The sequence below is a fragment of the Choristoneura fumiferana genome, chromosome 6, assembly GCF_025370935.1.
Source record: "Choristoneura fumiferana chromosome 6, NRCan_CFum_1, whole genome shotgun sequence".
Taxonomy (NCBI): Eukaryota; Metazoa; Arthropoda; class Insecta; order Lepidoptera; family Tortricidae; genus Choristoneura; species Choristoneura fumiferana.
Window position 1 is genome coordinate 12,616,447 of NC_133477.1, and position 18,083 is coordinate 12,634,529.

At 35.5% G+C, this 18,083-nt stretch overlaps 1 protein-coding gene across 2 annotated transcripts in view; it reads right to left on the bottom strand.

The window, feature by feature from the left end:
• The window catches only part of LOC141429100 (BAR/IMD domain-containing adapter protein 2-like), a 167,098-nt gene that overhangs the window by 81,055 nt on the left and 67,960 nt on the right, over positions 1 to 18,083 (bottom strand). For both annotated transcript variants that reach the window (XM_074089297.1, XM_074089298.1), the window contains exon 2: positions 1,714 to 1,771. The gene's annotated coding sequence lies outside the window, so the exon portion shown is untranslated. The remainder of the gene's footprint in view (positions 1 to 1,713; positions 1,772 to 18,083) is intronic.

Below are 18,083 nucleotides of genomic sequence, written 5' to 3' on the forward strand. Positions count from 1 at the left end.
TTTTGCTAGAGTATATTAAGTAAGTCATAAGAGGCTTTATAGCAAGCAATTGGTTTAATTTAAGTTATGAAATAATTAATGACTATGTTGATTCAATTTAATAAGCTCTCTCCTTTGTCGCTGAAAAACTGAACCTTAATTATAATATAGCCCGTGTTTTTAGTCTGCTACAGTAAATTTGTTTGGAATCGGTTTTGTAAACTATTTATACCATAAAGGGATTATTGCACGTATCAACTGTACATTTCTTATCTTCACATATCCTAAACTTTAAAATATACTACATTAATTTTGGATTAAAGGAAAGTTTGTGCCCAAATACATAAAAATATATATTAAGGGTCAGATCAGTTTCTCGTGTGAAAAGCTGTTCACGCGAGTTAGATTCACACTCAACAACACTCCACAGGGGGTGGAGTTTAGTCCGTAGGCGTCTGGTGAGCAATTCCCAGATGAGTCGAGCATGCTGCCGAGACCGACTCGGCAGTATTCTATGAGCATTCTCCACCTCACTCCAAAAAAAAAATCTCAAAGCAGACAATTTATCTATAAATCATTGCTAATTCTATACTCATACGTACTACAAATTTAATGAAACAGATGTTATTTTTAAAACACTGTTAACTCGTTTAGACTCAGGTGAATTTGATGTTGCATAAAACAAACAGGGATACCGTCGCTGCATTCTGTGTTTCCCAAATGAAAATAGCGTGTGTTCATAAAGCAGCTGTAATGCGCCAATGAGCCGAACTTCCACTGTATTCTCCGTTTAATTACCAACTTTTTTCCAAAATTAATTAAAAGTCGGAGAAGGCAAGGCCTAGGGGCAGTTTCCGAGGTAGAACGTGCCCAAAATACTTTTGCAGTTTCTCTTTTGTTTTAGACACTCGATTTTTGTCTGGACACCGCATTTCTAAATGCCCGACAATGCAGGGGTGTTAAAAGTTTATATTAAACTTTGGCCCGTCAGACGTTTTCACGGATGGTTTTAGTAAATTGAAGATATTATGATTGATTTTTTGGAGTCTTTTTGTATTTTTTATTTCAACTCCAAATTTTGTTACTTTTACGGGTATCCCGTGAAACCATATCGTAAATACAAACTGAGACATGGATGCACAGAAAAACCAGAAAAAGAGACCAGCACTGGGAATCGAACCCAGGTTCTCAGCATTCCGTGCTGCGTGCTATAACCCCTACACCACTGCTGGACAGGAATCTAGACACGAATTTTTCCTATGCATATATATTATGTTTAAGTTTAATTTTGTTTTTTACTAACTGAAATTCGTTCTTATTGTATGCCTACTAACACATGTATATGGACTACTTATGTCTGAAATAAAAAAATATTATTATTATTATTATATCTCAGGTTGCTTACCTCTACTATGCTACTTATGCAGCAGCACTAGCGACATCTATGTTGCGTCGACAGACGTCACATTCTTTCAGAACTAACTTGAAGATATTATTTTTAATTTTGCATTTTGGTTTCTTAAGGAAGGCACTTGACACCAATTGACCTGGTCTCATAGTAAGCAGAGTTTTTTTTACGGTACCTACATAATAGACACCCAAGACATCTGTCCCGCCCCAGGGATCAAACCCGGAACCACAAGCTTCGTAGTCAGGTTAACCACCGGCCATCTAACAATAACAATGGATAGTGTTTATAATTAGTTTCGAACGATCAGAGAAAACTATACTTACATAATTCTAAGCATTCAGCAGCATTATCATTCCTTACGAAGGTGCAAGGATGAAATACCTGAAACAATTAACGAAACTTATTAACAACAATTATATGTAAAACAATAATTCTATGCGCAAAGTAATTCAAAATTAATTTGAAAGATTTCAGCAGATATTTGGGTTATTTTAAGATTTTTTTCATCGGAGTTCTTGATTCATAATGTAGTCACACGTTTGACGTGATATAGGAACTTTACATATCAGTCAATGTCTAGAAACATCTGGAAAACATGACTAAAAAACCGGCCAAGAGCGTGTCGGACACGCCCAAAATAGGGTTCCGTAGCCATTACGAAAAAATTAAGAAATACTTTTCTAAGGACTTCGTATTTTATACGGAATCTTCCAAGTTTAGCAATATTTTATACCTTAGGCTGCTATTTACTCTTTAACTACTAATAATTCTCAAGCAAACTTACCCGTTATAGTTTTCCTTGAAAGTTTGATAGACTTACTACCATCCTGAATTTTTTCAAATTTTTCCACCCACCGGTTTAGATTTTAGAGGGGGGCCCGGGGGACGCTCGATTTTAATGAAAATTTGCACTTTAAAGTTGAATATTTCGCAAACACATCAATGAATCGAAAAATCGTCTTAGCAAACCCCTAATGGTAATTTAAAAGACCTATCCAACGATACCCCACACTATAGGGTCGGATGAGAAAAAAAAACACCCCCACTTTACGTCTATGGGAGGTCCATATTTATTTTTTTAATTTTTTATTGTACCATTTTGTCGGCATAGTTTACGTATATATCCGTGCAAAATAACAGCTTTCTAGCATTGATAGTCCCTGAGAAAAGCCGCGGACGGGCAGACAGACATGGCGAAACAATAAGGGTTCCGTTTTTGCCATTTTGGCTCCAGAACCCTAAAAAGGGGATGAAAGCCAGGAGAAAAAATTTCGTTATATCATAAAATTTTGTTTAAGTAAACAAAATCATGGTCATGAGAAGTTAAATAGCATGAAAATAATAGGGTATTAAGTACTCGTGGTCGAAAAAATTACACAATTTTCGTTACGTTTTGGACGGAAATATATTTTTATTATTTTTTTAAGGGTTTAAATCATTTATCTCATTTGCGACCTTGAGAGTTTATATCGCGTAATATAATAAAAAAAATTAAGTCTCTGGGTGTTATCAGTTTTTTTTTATCAGCGTGTCAAATTTGAAACGTCCAAATTGGTCAAAATTCGCGGCCTTACCCTAATAATAACTAAAAAGGTGCTAGTAACTCCATGTACCTACCTCTTTATTACTATTTTCTTCATTAACGATACACGTAACAAACCAGTGTAATTTGTACAATGAAAGGAAGAAATAAACAATATTAATGTCCGGAAACTGATACCTACATTATTTCGTATTTAATGTTAAACTCGTTAACATCGTGATTGTTGTCGTTTATTTTGATTCAGTACCAAAACGAGCAATTACAGACTATATTTATATAATTAATAGCTGTTACAGCTGAATTCTATTAGCTAAAAGTAATAAATCTCATTGTAAATGACTTAAAACTTAACTTATATTACTTCCGATTTGCACACTTTACGCTTTTTGAACTCTAAGGGGCTGTTTCATGTTTCACCATCCATTTATTAATTTTATTTGACGGATAAATGTGATGCCATCTCCGTCTATTCGAACAAAACAAACAGAGATGGCATCATATTTATATCCGTCAAATAAATTTAATCTATGGATGGTGCCCGGTAAGTCCTGGTTGGTTAATAACAAAATATTGTGGCATGAAAATTAAACGCGACGATACAATTGGAAAAAAATGGTGCACAGCAAAACCATTTCCGGTAACGTATCCATATCGCATTTGCGATCGAATGAATAATTCGATTTTCGAAAGAGTAGAGTTTAACAAAAACCCAAAATGTTCAATGACAGTTTATGACAGAAAGCCTAGCTAAAATATAAAACAAATATAGACTTATTTAACACAAGTAATGAAGCATAATTTTAGGCCTTAATTGGATCGTAATTGGCACTTAGCAAAGCAAATTTTATTTCAGTACCTACATCATTTTATAGCAATAATTGTAATTAGGCAAGTCATTAAAACACTGGGTATAGAAAACACAGAAAGTAGCAAATTTAACGCCGGTTGTTACTAAATATTGAAATGTCATTCACGAAAATTCAGACATTTTAGATTAACCATCCTACTCCCGACGTAAAACCTTTCGGAGACATAAATGCTACGAATACATGGTTCCGTTTCTGCATCTGACGCATCGGAAAAAACATGTCCATTATCAATAAAACATGTGGCGTGGTCAGCGTTCATGTTTCATTCCACTAAAAGCGTCCATCTCATTGTGGTCATTCATGATTCGAGATTTTACTGCCCATGTCCCGAATGCACTAGCGATGGGACTTCAACTAGATACCAGAGTAATCGATTGCAAATCACAATCGGTTTCTATAGCAACGCGGAATCGTAGTGCAACTAAAGTCTAATCATCCTTCCGTGTCTTATCATGTAAACAAACACTTCTCGAAGACACTGTTACACAATAACCATCACAAAATGTTTTTGTATACTTAAAAAACCCACAAAGTATTAAAATCAACCAAGTAACCACTGAAAAATATCATTTCGAATAAGATTGCCATCAATAATCGAAGGAACGAATGAATAACCTCAAAAATATCTGCCATTGCAACGTCTAGATTGTCTATGATCATATTGATGGGAAACGACAACTTATCGATATGGATAAATGTGGCAATTAATACTTAAATGTAGAGATTTCGGAAAATGCATTGAGATCAATCATAATAATTACTCAGAATTGTTGTGGTTGATTTCAATATTTATTTTAAACGAGAACGGACACTGACAGTGCGTAGGTGTCTCCACGTCATTTCATATTGAATCTTAAAAAAAGAAGATAAAATATAATGAAAACTTGGCTGTAATGGTTCCCAACCTTTGCCTTTTCCACTAGAGAAAAAAAAGAGTTGAATCTAGAAATGTCATACGTTTCGCTACTTCGCTTGATGTCGTCCGTTACGGTTGCTCTTTTTGTGATATTTCTGACGACTTGGCTTGCTTACGGATTTATTTATGTAATAGCAAAATAATCGGTCACGTTTTATGTATATTTTATCGACTTTTCCAATCGCTAGTCATTATCTATTATCACCTGTGACGTCACGTTTGTTTACATGATAAGACACGGAAGGATGAGTAGACTTTAGAGCGCAATTAACTAATTTAATAATTTAATCTTTAAAAACAACACGAACAAGACACAGGTAATTGGTCTTACGAGAAATAATGTTTAAATTCACCCAAACAGTAACCTTTTTGAGCGAAAAAAACATCAGATAAAAACAAATAGAACTGATTTCGTAGTTCCAAGATGTAGGGTGTACCTATATTACTGTACCTAGACAATAACTTCTGCACCAAGCGCCACCTTAATAACTGTTAACGGATAATCCATAAAATTGTAATACTGTTTTACCTAAACCGAAATCATCACAACAAACAAAAGAGTCTGTGTTCTAACTAAACAATTTATATCGCACAGAGTCTCATCACTAGTATCTAGTGTAGCTTTTCCCAGGTGGCCCAAACGACTATTGCGGCTAAAACGCAACTCATTCCGTTGATATCTCCAATCCTTTTGTGGTTCCATTCAAAGGCTCACTAACTGATTGTTGTTTAGGGAATAGGCTATTTATACAATGTCTCTATTAGCAGTATCTAAATCGTATAGGGTCTTGTGAGTAACTCAAGACTGAAAAGACAATCAACGGTAACTGTGTACCGATAAAAAAACTAAGATTTTTAATTTCTTGCCCAGAAGTTATTTAAAAATTGATGAATTGTAGTATCGACTGGTGTGCACTAATCATTTTTAAAATAGATACCTACTCGGGTCACTCACGTCTGTCTGCGTCTCGTCTTGATTCAAAGACTAAAGATTTTTCATAAAATCGATTCTTAATAATCTATTGATAATTAATACTGATCTGACGAAAAAATATAATGTATCAAACAAAAACCCTTGTGTATTAAACAGTTATACCATTATTTCAAATACATAATGAAGTATAAGAATCTTTTCATTAAAAAAGACGAAACCAGTCCCTTTATTAACTCAGAGGACGGTTATTACATAAGTACAGTTGAAGTATAGTCCGCTAGTTATAAAAGCCTGTGTTAGAAAGTTTCGGATAATGCAAGGGACTCCAGTTAATTTAACAGAGGACTGTGTCCACATATAAATTTCAGTGAAGTCGTGTAGGACAGTGTTTAGTTTACCCTCGTTCTAATAATTAAGGCACTGCGGATATGAATGGACGTATTATGTTTACGATGGCTTTCATGAAAGCAAAGAATATTTTACTCATTAGATCTCAGTTTAATGGAATGGGAGATGTTTCAGTTTCTGTTTTAGTTTTAGAATTTTACATGATGATTTTTAATGGGTAAGCAGGAGTTTAAAAATATTATAACCAGCCAAAATGTAATTCAATAGGTGAGATCCCACGCCATTACTCACTGTTTAATTTCAATCAATAACCACTGGGTATATGGTACATTACAGAAAAAAGTGGGTATGTATGTATTGCTCTTTACTATACAGATTACAGTGAGACACAGATTTACAAAGGCGAACATAATACAATAAAGGGACTTATTCCACCTAAATTTTGAACAATTGACAAGACAACAGAAGCAAGAGTAAAACACACATAGAATATAAAATAGACACATAAAATAGAATAAAAGCGTCGCGATGTTTAACGGGACACAGACAAATTTGCGGGCAACAGCTAGTAAAAGAAAAAAGTTGATCAAGTGCGAGTCGGACTCGTCCATGAAGGTTTCCGTAAACACTTCAGTAAAAGTTTCTTAAAATTCTTCTAATATAAGTTTTTTTTGCTAACTGTACTTTATGCCCCTGGTTACCAAAGTACTCGTCAAGATGAATCAAACGAGTCCAAACTCGATGCGGTCGTGTCGTGTCGTTAATCACAGAGTTCCTATGGCTTTATCATCAGATCACCTCCATGTTATAATAATATTGTATGTATTGTGATAGGATTTATGCGTGTAAAATTTCAGCTCATTCGGTTGAAGATATCCACTTCAAATTTGAGTTGAAAGATTCCACCCGAGCAAACATTTACATTACACTGCAATTAAATATAATGTTTGTAATAAGTTTTAGTTAAAAATTTCATTTTTAATACAAGCTTTTTTTGCCGCATGTACTTTTTTTGACTGTACTTGCATTGTCATCTAAACTACATATCTGTACCAAATTTCAAGTCGGTACTATTAACTATTGAGGAGTTCCTTCCTGCAGACGATCCTGGCAGGACCACCAAGAAGTCACTATCAGATTATGGTATTGTCACCAAATTGACATAAGTATGCCAAATTTCAAGTCGATCGGACCACTGGAAGTGGGTCAAATTTTGCTTCCAAGATTTGACTCAAACAAACAAACTCGGCCGCCTTAGCAACGGCTAATAACTCCTAGCAACCAAAAAACGCTGAAATAAACACGTTTCTTGCATTTGTTGTTATAGCGGCCACCACAGATATAGATTACACTGGATTACGCAAATGTATCTACTTCGCGTGTCCCAACCCCGACCAAACGGCGGGGTTGGCCCCATACATAGACTAGACTGACCTAACCCTGACTAATCATGACTAGTGACTGACTCGAGCCCCACGGCGCGGGTGGGCGGCGCATTTGAATCAATTTTGCGCGGACATCGGGGAATTCATCGCTAATTCGCTCTTGAGACGTCACAGTAGATATAAAAAAAAGTGACACGGTTGGTTTTCATACAAATTGAGGTGTTTGCGTTATCTAATGTAATCTATATCTGTGGCGGCCACAGTAATACATAGTCTGTGTAAATTTCAAGTGTCTAACTTTTACGGCTTAAGAGATAGAGCCCTGTGACTGTGACAGACGGACGGACGGACAGACAGACAGACAGACAGACAGCGGAGTCTCAGTAATAGGGTCCCGTTGGCACCCTTTGGGTACGGAACCCAAAAAATATAACCTTAATAATTATTCTTCAATTTTAAAACCACTTGACAAACTTTTGATTTAATAACCAGACTACTACAGGAACTTTGAAGAGTTACTCGCCAACTCAAAACAGCCGTAGATTAAAAGCATCATGCTATCCTTATCAGATACGTACAATCAGAAAGAGGTATTGTGTGATGGAAATAGGTTTGATATTTAACGGTTCGAATAGAGATCCTGAGCCATGGAGAGATTCAAACGGGAAAACAATTGAACCAAGCTTAAACTTGCCCCGCTATACAGATTCGGCTTAGTTTGATGGCATTGTACTCGTATTGTAACCGTAGGTACTACACAGTGCTTCTCTCTCTAACTATTCTCTGAATGTAAGGAATAGAATGTACCACTATTGTTCCAGGATCATAACTCGGATAAGGACATTGTGTAAAAACTGAAACATTTGAATTCATAATGGAAGCTGATTTGGTTCTATTAAATTCGAATCAATAAACAAGACATATCTATTAGCTGATTTATTATTACAGTATTATCTTCAGAATTGCTATAAAACTAAACTAACCTAACCTAACCTACTGCATTTTATAAGAGGACATGTGAAAAAATCCTGAAAACAGTACGGTTCTCTACATTGGAAATCATGGGAAATAAAGTGACTCGGGCAAAAGCAATACACGGCTTTTTATCCCGCAGTGAATCGTGCTTTTAGCTCGAGCGATATTTCTATTCCTCTTATTAGTTATTTGGTACCGCTTATATCAAATCTAAGTGTAGTGTTTAGGGTTCCGTACCTCAAAAAGAAAATACGAAACCCTTACAGGATCACTCGTGTGTACCGGACTTAGTTGAAATTTGTACCCGTAACGTAAATAAATAAATTTTAAATTACTTAGAAGCTACTTTGACGGGATATTCCTATATATCCCTAATATCAAAAGGTCTACCACGGTTGCTAATCTACTCTAATTTACAATTACAGGTAGCAAAGAGCTTCTGATCTATTTAAAGTCGTAAACAGACATATCCGCGCGGGTGATAGGGCAGAGTGTATTGCGTTAGGTCAGACAAATTGCGATCCGTTAGTGAATATATTACGGTCCCCTGTACTAGGCATCGGTTTGTTAATCGTTCCCTGTTATTTATGGCCGTTTCGACTTTCGACTGTTTATTTTTGGGTGGGTGAGTTAAAGTTTGCATATTATTTTGCATACCTTTCTGTCTTACATGAAATAAACTCACGCATTCTGTCTCTTTCGCACTCATACGTTCCTATTAATTATCACCTTACATGCCCATGCTCTTAGTAAACTTCAAGTGTAATGTCGCAAGTGAATTCCGAAAAAGTCGGAGATGAAACCATAGATCAAATCACAAACTAGAATATCACGCCATATTTTAGACCCTAAACATGTTAGTTTTTTGCGCAATTTATTCTGTCATTTTTATCGTACTTGGATGTGAACGAAGAAAAACAGAAGAAGATCGTAAAAGAGGCTAAATTGTCACAGATTATTAAACGCATGGTTCACTCATCTTTTCACATATCAAGCCTTTCATGCGGTCGTGTGTATTCATTAAGCGAAACAAGAAACTTTTGTTCCTTTTTTCGTCACTTCCTTTGCATAAAGTGGGCCGTAGACATAAATTGTAGGGTTGGGACAAATTGCGTTCCGCCTGTAATGTATTCAGTTCCGTATTGCCCACACATTCGTATGTGTCAGCTGGATTGGGCTAAATGAAACTTTGCACTCTTATTTCGGTTTTAAACTACGTTTTGGGAGATGTAGTTTCTTCGGCGTCACTTTGGGAGGAATTTTTTAAACGCTCAGAACCATTTGGGTAATAATAATATATTTTTTGGGTTTTATTAGTTTCGTTTTCAGTTTAAACGATTTCGTTAACGTATAGTACTCATATTGTTAGTTACGAGATATTTTATTTTTATCATTAATTGCTGTAACAACAAAGGAAATAAAACAGGTATAAATTGTAGCTGTCTATATATTACGGTTCTTAAGATAAATCCCTGTCGGACAGGTGGACAGACAGACGGACAAAGTAGTATCATTAATAGAGTTTCGTTTGTCATCCTTCGTGTAAAGTCAAGTTCATAATTATATGTATCAAGTAGTCAAAAATATCTATACACCTTTATGCCACAAACCATAAGGTCTATTAGATTATAGTAGGTATTTGACGCAATAGCTGTATAGATATGTATGCCCTCGACTGTACTTCTTATAGTAGTGTACAGAACTAAAGTCCTATAGTATTCCTCACTCTTGGGGGCTGTTTCACCATCCATTGATTTGTGTTAACTGGCGGTTAGGTGTGATGCCGTCTCTATTTGTTTTGTTCGAATAGACGGAGACGGCATCACATTTAACCGTCGGTTAACGCTAATCAATGGATGATGAAACAGCCCCTAAAAGTATTTGCTTAGCACCGCAACTCTATTATATAAAAACTTTGCACTAATACGACGTATAGGCACCGTAAATTGACTCTGCTATTGAATAGTTTTAAAAGTACTTAAACAGTCCATAAATCAGGCCGATATGTCCGGGAAGTGCCCACTTTCGTCAGGGCTTTATTCTGAATGAAATATGGCCGGATTATGCAGGTCTGGGTGCAAAAATTACGTTTCAAATTGTTTACGTTTCATATGTCTATATTTATACGCATACCTACATTTTTATTGTTATGAGGTTAAAGCGATTTGTACCTATTCAGTAATAGAGCGTTATAGAGCCAAGATTGACGACCTGATGGCCTTGTGGTTAGAGAACCTGACTACGAAGCTTGAGGTCCCGGGTTCGATTCCCGTGTCGGGGCAGATATTTGTATGAAAAATACGAATGTTTGCTCTCGGGACTTGGGTGTTTAATATGTATTTAAGTATGTATATATCTATATAATTATATTTATCCGTTGCTTAGTACCCATAACACAATTGTTAAGCTTACTTTGGGACTAGGTCAATTGGTGTGAATTGTCCCGTGATATTTATATTTATTTAAGGTAGCTACAAAAATATTCAGCATTTTCTCAAGGAGAGCTTACTTTGCGCGCATAAAGATGTTCAATGCTGTGATATCCATAATAACTATTGCGATCCAGTTTAAGACTAATTTGATAGCTACCAAACTAAGAAAATAAGATCAGAACTTGTGGCAACTGCCTCGTCTTTACAAGGTTTTATTTATTTTCTGTCAAATTTCTGAAGTCGTATTTAACTCACTTCGAGTGTATTGTTTTAAACTATCGTGATTATCACTCATAACTAATATTATTCCGGGACTTAAACACGACTGCTACCTATTTTTTATTGTTAAAAATGCTTCGAAGTTTCGACCACATTGCAGCTGCAATGCCCTGGTCACCGCCCCCGAGTTGAGTAGAGTTGGTAGACGTAATGTTAACGTACTGATAAACATATATTATAAGTCATTTCCAGTGATCGGATTATTTTATAATTTCGTACTAAGATAATCGCGTCAGAACGAGAGTTGTGGAGGTCAAGACGGGAGGCCTTTGCCCAGCAGTGGAACACTATACAGGCTACTTAAAAAAAAACTAAGACAATTGAGTTAAAAATTAGTTTGTATGCAAACTGAAAATCGAGTTTGCTATCGCTACAATTATATTCATTTTAATATTAAGTACCTATTTGTTTTTCTTAGCAATAAACTTTAAATGAAATCTAAGATTTTTTTAAGAAACGTAAAAGATTTTCGGATTGCTGATGACAGGTACACGTTTTCGTTGTTAATATAATAAACATTACATTTATTTTCGAAAATAATTTTAATGTACATAATTACTTATATTGGTGTAAGCAGTGTATGTGACTCTTAATTTTGGTAAGAACGATTCCCATGGGTTTGTTACCAAGTTCTTGTCTTTTATAAAGTGCTCATTTCGGGACTTAGCCTCATATTCAGACAGTCAGTTTAGTTGGTTAAAAAAAAAGCCAATGGACGCAACTTGTGAACAGTGCGTCCAAAGTTTACGAGAAATAAAAGGTAGCGTTGGTTTTGAACAGATTCGTCCAACTGGATTGAGTTCATCGTATGGGTTTTATTTCAGCGGGTATTAAATTCAGATGAGAGGCAATTCGGATGACTTTTTACCCGACTTCCCAAAGGAGGGTTATGTTTTTCACAATGTTATGCGATATTTACGCAGTTTTCAAACATAAAAAGCTAACTGTTATTGACTACATCAATTAACACCTTCCTTGATTTATTAAATAGGGATCATCTATAAATTACGTCACGTGGGGTGGGGGGGTAGGATTGGGCTGTTTGTGACCCAGGAACAAAATAATTGCGATTTTCATAGCAATAACCCGCGGATGTTCATCTAACCCAGGCTTAATTCAATCTTATTTCATTTTATTCTTTTTATTCATAATTTAATTTTAATTTTATTTGACTTCTAATTAATTGTTATTGATTGTTTTTATGGACTGACATCTTGAATAAATATATCATTTCATTTTCATTTTTCATTTCAATACTCGTAGGTGTGAGGTTCAAGAGGAAGGGGGGGGTTCACTTGTGTATGAGTGTGTTGACGTGTAGAAGATTAGATCCTGAATAAAAAGACGAATAATAATATATTCTTTCTTTGATGTGTCTCCATAGTACTAAGTAGCGACTGGTTCTGTAAATTAACATCCAATTATAGTTACATCTAAATCACAAAGTTATCACAACCCCCTTTGAAAGATAAAGCTAGAAGAGGGTTTGTTATCACGCAATTATGAGGTTATATATGAGCTAAAATTGGGATCGGGCCCTGTAGACCCATTTTAGACCTATCAGCGAAACTAAATCACAGATATGAACTATGGCTCAGAAATTGTTTGCTAGAATTGCTTGCATGCTGAAGATCCAAGTTAAATTTTGACACAAGAACGATTAAAGCCTTAAAGATTCAAATGTTATTCTTTTGTGCACTGACTTAGAACTACATTATTTTACCTCGCTTCTTTACTACCTTACTTTTGTAGTTTATTTATTATGGATTTCCGCAGTGACGTCCGAATCAAATTGCATCGACTCTTGCAATCATTTAAGCCGAATGTATCTATTGTAAAAAAAAGTTAAAGAAAAGGAAATATTTATCTTGTTTTATTGATAATGTTGGATAATATTCGAAGATCAAAGTATTTCCAAGGTTCCAAGGCTTGTTTAGCAACTGACACTTTCAACTCCGTTTGTGCGTGCCGTTTCAGTTAGATGTTGTGTAGTCGGTGGATCGGCGGATACTTTTGACCGGTTGATTCCATTCTACTCAAATGTCGTTAATACCCGTGATCTCGGCGGAAGCTCCTCTCTGAACCTTTCTTAGTAAATTGAGCATTCCGTGACTGTTTCCGTGAAACAGCTCTGGCAATTTCAGCCTCCATTGTAAATTTACTAGGAAAGCCGCCAGCAAATTTAATCTTAAAATTATTTCTCTTTTGCTGTCGATTATAAATCAGGGACGAAGCTACACTTAATTACTTAAGGGTATTTGGAGCGCTTTTAAGATTTTTCGTTTCCTCGAATGGGGAATCTGGGAAGGCTTGGAAGGGTAAATGATCAACGAATTCGCTAATTTCGCTAGCTAGAAATATTTTTAATTATTTGAGTTACTGAACCAAAAAAATCTTGCCCCTGTGATCAAAGATCATTCATGCTTCCGAATTTTCCTTTGCCGCTAATTTGTCCATGCATTTTTCTTATGTTACAAACAGTTCTAGTAAATTTTATAGGAAATGCCAGAGTAGAATGTAAATTGAGAAGTATCTAAGTACCTAATTATAGTTTTAATTATTTGTATGAAAGGCTTGTACAGAATTTTTCATGACCGAGTGATCTCTGACTTTTTCGTCGTCACTTTCAATACAATAACTGCTGAATCTGAATAAAACCATTACTTTATTCGGCCTTTTTTAACATGGCTATAAAATTCATTCTATTTTTTTAACATGAAACAATTATTCAAAACCGTAATAGTTTTGTAAAAGTGCCAAGTAATCGATTTTTTTTAGAATACATAAACGAATAAAAGCGACCACTATGTCGATCTGATCTAGTAAACCTTAGTAACAAATATTACCTACCTAATGACACTCATCGTTCAGCACTTTGTCAGATCATCGTTCATCATCAGATCATCACACACAACAGATTCCAACATAAACTGGCAAATTAATTGTGGTTGCGGTCATCGCCAGATATCTAACTCTCATCGGACAATAATTGGGAATTCGCGGCTCGCTTTTAATGAGCTCTGGCCCTTTATTAGTGAGCCAAAACTGTTTGCGTTGCGTAATGACATTCGGATACCGGATACCGGCAGGAATTTATCTGTTTGTGTAATCAAAAATATTTATACAAACCAATATACAATTTACAGGGTGTCTTTGACTATGGAGCTTTAAATTCAAGATGCAATTCTACTTGCATGAATGAGCTATTTTTGTTCTGCAACTTTTTTTAAATATGATCACTGTTATTTTTTTTACATACAGCTTAAATTTTTCAATCTATCCAATACAATACCTAATTGACAGCACATTGATAAATACTTAACTTAGAGGTGTCAAATAAATGTCAAAAAATATTATAGGTCCCCGTACCAAGAGACAGCGATAACACCGCCATGTCCATACACTGATTTAACTTTGAGGATCAATAAATGTTCTAAATTCAAGTTATATTAAAATGTAGCAAATTAAAAGTAGCTTAGTTACGTGAGTAGAATACACATCCTAAATAGACACCCTGTAGTTTTCAGTGGTTTGACTAACTTATTGTTAAGCAGAATACGGTTGGAATCTGAGCTAAATATGTAAGATTTGAATTTTTTTTTAGCAGTTCTACCTGTTTTATTAAAATAAAAAAACACCCAGTATTCACACTATTTTATAGTCACTACTTGTAATAATACGTTATTAACAACACTATCAAATTCCTTACAACCTAAAACTTCTAGTAAGCACTTTAAAAAGTTCCGAACCGTCTGAATGAAACGAATTGACTTCTAGACAATCAAATTAAGCTGCACGTTAAGTGCAAGTTTTGCAAACAAGCCGAGGAACAAGCCAAGTTCCCGGACTGAGTTTATCAAAGAGATTGTAGCATGAACAAGTTAGTCGGCGTGTAGGATGAGGCCGTGATGTTAGCTAGTATCATTCTATAAATACATTATAAGCTGATGGTAAAAAAACTATTATGGAACTTTCAATTTAATTTAATATGGAATTAAAATTAATCGGGTAAAGTGTTGGCAATGTGTGTAATAGGCAATCAGTGATGAAGGGTAAAATCGAGGCACAGTCGTGCGTGACATAAGCTGTTACTGCATATGTTTCTATTTTATACGTATAAAGTTACCTGACGGTCACAGGAACAGATAAATCTATGAAGTTTTCGCTCGCTGTTGTGCATAATCATAATAAAATATAATATGTTTATTATAAAACTTAGGTATTATCAAAAATATTTTCATATCATCTTCATCATCATCATCAGCCGGAAGACGTCCACTGCTGGACAAAGGCCTCCCCCTTAGAACGCCACAATGAAAGGCAACTCACCACTTGCATCCACTGGTTTCCCGCAACTCCCACGATGTCGTCAGTCCACCTGGTGGGAGGCCTGCCAACGCTTCGTCTTCCGGTTCGTGGTCGCCACTCGAGAACTCTTATCTCCCCAACGGTTATCTGTTCTTCGAGTGATATGGCCTGCCCATTGCCACTTCAATAAAAACACACATAACTACATAACTTACATAACTTACATAATACCCCTGGTGTTGCAGACGTTTATGGGCGGTGGTGATCTTTTACCATCAGGAGACCCACTTGCTCGTTTGCCATCCAGTCGAATAAAAAAAAAATAAGAACGCCAGACTTAAATACTAAATAGTATAAAAATACAATAAATTAAAAAAATCAAAAACCCGACTGCCAAAACTACAAGTACTTAAGAAAATAAGTCTAGTGGTCTAGATAATTTTAAAGTTCAACAGTCGGGACCCATTACTAAGAGATTTTGAGCGTCACGATTTAAATAGGTCCCGACTGTTGAACTTTAAATTAGCTACTTAACAGAGTTATAGACCACTAGACTTATTTTCTTCCTTTTAGTTTTGGCAGTCGGGTTTTTTTTTTTTTTAATTTAATGTTTTATTTTACACTTTTTTGATATTTATGTGAAAACGGTAGATTAAAAGTATTTTAACCTATATATTTAGAATGGGCAAATTATTAGCTTTCATTTGATACCCATATTGTCACAATACAAAATATATTTTTTCATCCCTCCGCCATATTTTTTTTTCGCAGACGCCATATTGAAATATTTTATAGCCTATGTCACTCCGACAGTTATGACTGGTTATGACGAATCCAATGATACCTAATATGTTAAAATCCGTCTAGCCGTTTAGGCTGCAGCGAGGACCAAATACATACCCACAAACATACATACGCTCGAAAAACATAACCCTCCTTCGGGCAGTCGGGTAAAAACACTGTGTAATTTTAAAATATGACTAATTGAAACTCTAGTATTGACTGATCTTTTGGGCCCAGCTCAGTGGTTATGATACAAAGTAAGTAAACCAAATTATAGTGAAGCTTACGCGACTCCGTCGAGATGAATATCAATCGGGAACCTTCGGGAACGGATGGATCTAAACTAGTCAAACAAGCTTCCAGAGTAATTATAACAATATTGTGGCATAATTTGATTTGTGCCTGTGTTATTGAAATGGTAACTGCTAACCGTATATAGCTTCGAGAAAGTTGTACAGCTATATGTATGTATGTAAACTCTTTTTTCTACAGAAAATAATATAAAATACATGTACAAGTGTTAATGTCCCATTAAGGGATTTCTAATTACCAGCTGTTTTAAAATATATCTTTTTCTTAAAGCATTAGAAAATTTCGGGATTTTCTTATTTAGGAATATATTTTTGCAAAGATATCTTAATTTTTAGAGTCAGTTTTGTGGCATTGTTTCATGATTACAGTTGACTATTCATAAAAAGGACACAAATTTATATGAAAAATTGAGGAAACTTATTTTTTAATCAATATAATTCATAACTTTGAGTAACATTATATAAAATAAAATAAAAATAATCGCATTAAATACTCTTGACAAAGTAGTCGTGGCCGTAGTTCCTCACCCCAAAGCCAAGTTTAGACTTGCAACAAAAATCGTGCAAGTTGCATACATTGCGAGGCCGTAAAGCCAACGAGTTTGTAGTGGTCAATCGAGCGCCGCAATGTAATGCAACTTGCTCGATTTTTCTTGGCTTATTGCTCGAGCCCAGAGTCCGTAGTTAGCGAGAACGCTACTACCCATGTGCACTACCCACTCTTACATCAGGCCGTAGCCAACGAGATCATCATCATCATGTCAGCAAAAGAATTGCTGGACATAAGAGTGTACCTACTACGAAGTGCAAAATTCGAACTTCGTATCTTGCCGTCCCGCTGACGCTTATTATTTAATACTAGAATGAGAGGGACGATACGATACGAACTTCGGTTTTCGAATTTCGTAGTAGCCCCCTGGTCCCTTAGTCGCATTTTACGATACCCACGGGAAGCGATGGGTACGTCTTTAAAACTGGGCACGGCACGGAATCGTTCGGACTTAGGTCGGACTGAAGTGATTATATGTCATTAAATATCAAAAGATATAAGAAATTGTGTGCAGTGTCAAACCGTTAATTTGTAATCTATCCCGCGTGGTTGTATACTAGAGCACCATAGGTTAGACTTTCGCTACTTACCGACATTAATTTTATTATCTTATAATATTATCCTTCACAATCATACAGTGACTTTAGCCTCTATATTCCATTCCAAAGTTCTTCATTAATTAGTATTCCTTGCATCTGAACTTACATTTTTATACCCAGAAAACGTTAGAAGTTCGGATAACCAACCTAGCCAATTATAATTAACAAGTCGATGAAATAGCCAACTAGATAAACATCTTAAGGTGTCATCAACAAATGAAAACGAATAACGGCGTGTTAGTTGCACGCGAACTAGTAATTTACTTGTACACCTGCCGCAAATTGCCTAGCTGTGGAAAGTTTTTTTGGTACAATAGAAAAAATATCCAAAAAAATCCCAGTTACGATGAAAATATGTTTGTGAAAAGTAATGAGTTCATTTTTTCTTTTTCTTTTCAATTTGCAGAACTTTCGTATACGGAACCATCACTTTACGTGGTAATTAGCTAATGAGCCATCTA